General features: G+C 38.6%; 1 long non-coding RNA gene across 1 annotated transcript; it reads left to right on the top strand.

The window, feature by feature from the left end:
• The first annotated feature begins 679 nt into the window (after nucleotides 1–679).
• On the top strand, nucleotides 680–3470 carry LOC122548639. Its single transcript, XR_006311285.1, has 2 exons — nucleotides 680–879; nucleotides 1163–3470. It is a non-coding gene; the product is annotated as an uncharacterized LOC122548639 (long non-coding RNA).
• Nucleotides 3471–5398: the final 1928 nt, after the last annotated feature.

Consider the following 5398-nt stretch of genomic DNA (forward strand, 5'->3'; position numbering starts at 1 on the left):
AAGTTAAAGTCAGTCCTTATGCTGCTGGATTGATTGACTCATAATTTTTATGGGCTATAAAGGTCAAAAGATTATGTATTTAATGAGAGGTGGTGATATAGTGGTAATGTCTGGATTCATAATCTAAATTCCCGTGCTAATATATTGGGGACATGGATTTGAATTCCATCATGACAGATGATGAAATTTCAATTCAATAAAAATCTACCATTCTCAAATGTCACAAATATCCTCTGTTTTACCAATGTTCTTTAGGAAGCAAATATACCATCCTTCCCTAGTATGGCCTACATGTGAGTCTAGACCCACACCAATGTGGTTAACTCTTAACTGCCCTCTTATATGGTCAAACAGGTGACTCAGTTTAAGGACAATTAGGGATGGGCAATAAATGCTGGCCTAGCCAGTGGTACCCAGATTTTGTGAATGAATTAAAATAAGACCTGGTTGGATTCCTTTATTGCTTTCAGTTTTAAATGCAATCTAGATTCAGGTCTAATATTTGCTAACTTAGCAAATCTTTCCTCTGTTTTTCAGATTTGTTACTGTTTGGCACTGTAGATCTTGGATGCTTCACTTTTCTTTCACAATCATGAAAACTATATTACAGATTAATTATTATCTACTCTGCATATTTACACAGAAAGAGACATTTCACTTTCTGCAAACATATAAAGTCCAGAGATACATGGAGTACAGTCAGTCAGGCAGTGCTGAATCACTGAGTCAGACACAAAGTTTTAACAGCATCTGAAATTTTTAGACAATTGTTTAAAGGTGACTGAAGACACCAATTAGGCAGCCACACAATCAAAACTAGCAAATCTATAAAATGAGAAAGGATCAAATACTGAAAAGGAATAAACATCCAATCAGATTGTGAGTACAAAATTATTCTGATATATTTACATGTGATGGTCAGTTCGCTGATGCATCCACTGCGAATCGAAATAGCCTAGCATTTTGAATGGATTGTGAGGCGTAGTTATTTAGCTTGAGGGAGACAGTGTGGGGTGTAATGGTGGTGCAGGAGTGGCCAGTGTAGGGGGACTAATGTCTGACCATCGGTAACAGTGCTTGGGTAGCATATGTAACAATGATGGTGAATGGTTGGAATGTGGATGTAATGACTTGTAAACCTTGTTCTTTGATCTATATTTAGTGGTACAGTTTGAAAATTATGGAGACATTCAGCTCCTGTACTTCACAGCGACTGCCAAGTATTGTATTCATGATCGTGCTGGTCTTTTATTTCTGTAACACAGGTAAATATCTTAATTATGATTGACAGTGTACCTTTTAGAATGATTTGTAATTGTGTGTTTGTTTACATGTGCATACACATGCACACACTTATGATGATCCACATGCAAGTACATTTATGGATATATTATGTTTTATCTACAACTTGATTGCAATACAAATAAAATTTATGAAGGATGTAAATACTGAATGTCACTGTCATTCAACTGGACACAAAACCTTGACTTTAATGAGTTTGTGTAAGTACTGGTACGAAGATGTGGATCTTTATATCCTACAGATTTCTTTAAAGAAAGGTTGGCATTTATGTTGTGCTTTTTATGACCATTGGTTGTTTCGAAAAACTTCACAGTCAATTAGGTATTTCTGAACTGCGGTCGTTTTTGTAGTTTAGGAAATGTAGCAATCAGTATGCACACAACAGACTCCTGCAACAAGCAATCTGGTCACATTTTTGTGTTTTTGTGATGTTGCTTGAGGAACATTGGCTCGGAAACTCCCTCGTTCTTTTCTGAAAAAAGATACCATGATATTCTATCAAATCTACCCTTTGGTTTGACATCTTTCACCTTCTACAACACAGCACAACCTCAATACCAGATTGGAATGTTTGCCTTAATTTTTGTGCTTGGACTTTGAAATTAATCTTGAAGACAGAAGCCTGTGACTCCAAGGCAAGCATACTATAAACTAAATCTTGGATGACACCATGCTCTGGGCACTCACCACACAAAATCATACTTTGCACAGACTTCAGCAGTTTAACAATGCTTGTCACAATAGTTAAATGTGTAGGAGGCAATTCAAAGACAATTTACAAAGGAAAAGCTATTCTCACTCCTAAAAGCAAAAAGAATGAAAGGGCATGGATTTAAAATAATGTTCAAGTGAAGTAAGATTGATGTGAGAAAAATCTTTTTCACACAGGATATGGAAAGCATTACCTGGAAGTGTGTACAGACATGTTCAATTGAGGCATTTAAGAGAGCATTGGATGATTATTTGGATAAAAAAATGGTGTAGGCATATGGGAAAGTCAGCACATTGGCACTAAGTAATAGAACCAGTGCAGGCATGATGGGCTGAATGGCCACATTCTGTTCTGTAACAATTCTGATTCTGTGATGCTAGACTAATATCTGGAATGAGAAGCTTTCTTTACAAGGTGACCTTGGATAGGTTAGGTTGGACGCGTTGAATATGCTGGGCTTTAGAAAAGTAAAGGCAACTTAATTGAAACGTGCAAGATCCTGAGGGATTTTTACAAGGTAAATGTGGAGAGGATGTGTCCTGTTATGGGAGGGTTTAGAGCTATGGACTACTGTTTACAAATTAGGGGTTACATGGAACTCTTGATCAAAGTACAGTGGAAGCAAAGTCCTTCAATATTTTAAGGCACCGGTAGCTACATTTATAGTAAACAAGGGGTTGAAAGATTATCAGGGATAGACAGGAATGCATTTTTAAGGTTACAGTCAGATCAGAAATGATCTTGCTGAGTGGCAGAACAGGTGGGTGGGGCTAAATGGCCTACTCTTGCTTCTAATTCATAAGATTGAATGAAATTTGTTGCAGGCATGAAGTAAATAGGAAGGGAGAAGCAATAAAAGGACCAGATAGGAGTGCAAAGTTCAAATAAACATTGGATGCAGTTGTTTTGAAAGAAGATGGGAAGGCTCAAGAAAGGATGAAATGGAATAAGAGAGTATTTGCAATATCATTAATGATTTACCCTCAGTCCTACTTCTAATATTATTAATGATTTTCTTGACAGTTACAGTATGCCTTTTCAGTTATTAATGTCTTTTTTTAACCTAGCTCTCGTGGACATGTGATTTTTTGGGTTCAATCCCCATATACCTGCTGTGTTATTAATGAAAATGCTGACAGAAAAATATCACTCATCATTCAAAGCATTGTGGGGGTACCTATCCCACAAGAACTGCAGCAGTTTCAAGAAGGCAGTTTACCTGCTCAAAGGCAATTAAAGATGAGCACTAAATGCTGACCAAGTCAGTGATACTTACATCCAAAGAACAAATTATGGTGACTGGTAAACAGTGACCACAAAATTACCAGATCATCATAAAAACATGTCGAGTTCAGTAATATGTTTTAGGGAAGGAAATAAAAACAAGCAAATTAGAAGCTATATATATATGCATTAAAAATGTTCAAGAGAATTCCAAAGCTTTGTGTCCCTCTGAGACAACGAATTTGCCTAATTTCTGTTTTAAATGGACTCCCCTGATTTTTAAGCAATGATCCCTCATAATGGATTCTTCCATAAGAGGAAACATTCTCTCTACATCTACCCTATAAAGATCCCTATGATCTTATAAATTAAGTCACCTTCTACTCTTCTCAACTCCAGTGAATATAAGCCTAGCCTTTCCAACCTTTCTTCATCAGAAAGTCCTCTCATTCCAGGTATTAGTCTAGTAAATCTTTTTTGACTAGGCTCCAGTGCATTGGTATGTTATATCCTTAAGTAGCCTGGTCTCCATGTGACTCCAGACTTAAATCAATGTGGTTGGTTCTTAACTGCCCCTGAAATGGACAAGCAAGCTACTCAGAAAACAGCTCACTATCTCCCCCTCCAAGGCACTTCATGATACAGATAGTTAATACTAGCCTTGCTTGTAATGCCCACAATTTGAGTTAATAGAAAATATGGCAGTCTATTTGTGATATTATTAATGATTTTACCCTCAGTCTCATTGTAACTGTAATGTTATTAATGAGTTACCCTCAGTTCCATTGTACTTGTAATGTTATTCATAAGTTTACCCTCAATTGCATTGCACTTGTGGCCTTATTTGAACATAGAACATAACAGCGCAGTACAGGCCCTTCAGCCCTCGATGTTCCGCTGCCCTGCCATACTAATCTGAAGCCCATCCCACCTACATTATTCCATGTACATTCATTTGCCTGTCCAATGACGACTTAAATGCACTTAAACTTGGCGAATCTACTACCGATGCAGGCAAAGCATTCCATACCCTTACAACTCTCTGAGTAAAGAAACTACCTCTGACATCTGTCTTATACCTATCTCCCTTCACTTTAAAGTTGTGTCCCCTCGTGTTTGCCTTCCCCATACTTGGAAAAAGGATCTCCCTGTCCACCCTATCTAACCCACTGATTATCTTGTATGTCTCTATTAAGTCACCTCTCAACCTTCTTCTCTCCAACGAGAACAGCCTCAAGGCCCTCAGCCTTTCCTTGTAAGATATTCCTTCCATACCAGGCAATATTCTAGTAAATCTCCTCTGCACCCTTTCCAAAGTTTCCACATCCTCCTTATAATGCGGTGACCAGAACTGTACACAATACTCCAAGTGTGGCCATACCAGAGCTTTGTACAGTTGCAACATAACCTCCTGGTTCCGGAACTCAATCCCTCTATTAATAAAGGCCAAAACACTGTATGCCTTCTTAACAACCCTGTCAATCTGGGTGGCAACTTTTAGGGATCTGTGTACAAGGACACCGAGATCTCTCTGCTCATCTGCACTCCCAAGAATCCTACCATTAGCCCCAGTACTTTGCAATCCGATTACTCCGTCCAAAGTGTATCACTTCACACTTGTCCACATTAAACTCCATTTACCACCTCTCAGCCCAGCTCTGCATCCTATCTATATCTCTCTGCAACCTACTACATTCTTCGTCATTATCCACAACTCCACTGACCTCCGTGTCGTCCGCAAATTTACTAACCCACCCTTCTAAGCCCTCATCCAGGTCATTTATAAAAATGATGAACAGCAGTGGACCCAACACCAACCCTTACGGTATGCCGCTAGTAAGTGGACACCAAGATGAACATGTTCCATCAACTACAACCCTCTGTTTTCTTTCAGCAAGCCAATTACTGATCCAAACTGCTATGTCTCCCACACTCCCATTCTTCTGCATTTTGTATAATAGCCTACTGTGGGGAACCTTATCGAACGCCTTGCTGAAATCCATATACATCACATCAACCGGTTTACTCTCATCTACCTGTTTGGTCACTTTGTCAAAAAACTCAATAAGATTCGTTAGGCACGACCTACCCTTCACAAAACCGTGCTGACTGTCCCTAATCAGATTATCCTTTTCTAGATGGTTATAAATCCTATCTCTT

The sequence above is a fragment of the Chiloscyllium plagiosum genome, chromosome 3, assembly GCF_004010195.1.
Source record: "Chiloscyllium plagiosum isolate BGI_BamShark_2017 chromosome 3, ASM401019v2, whole genome shotgun sequence".
Classification (NCBI taxonomy): domain Eukaryota; kingdom Metazoa; phylum Chordata; class Chondrichthyes; order Orectolobiformes; family Hemiscylliidae; genus Chiloscyllium; species Chiloscyllium plagiosum.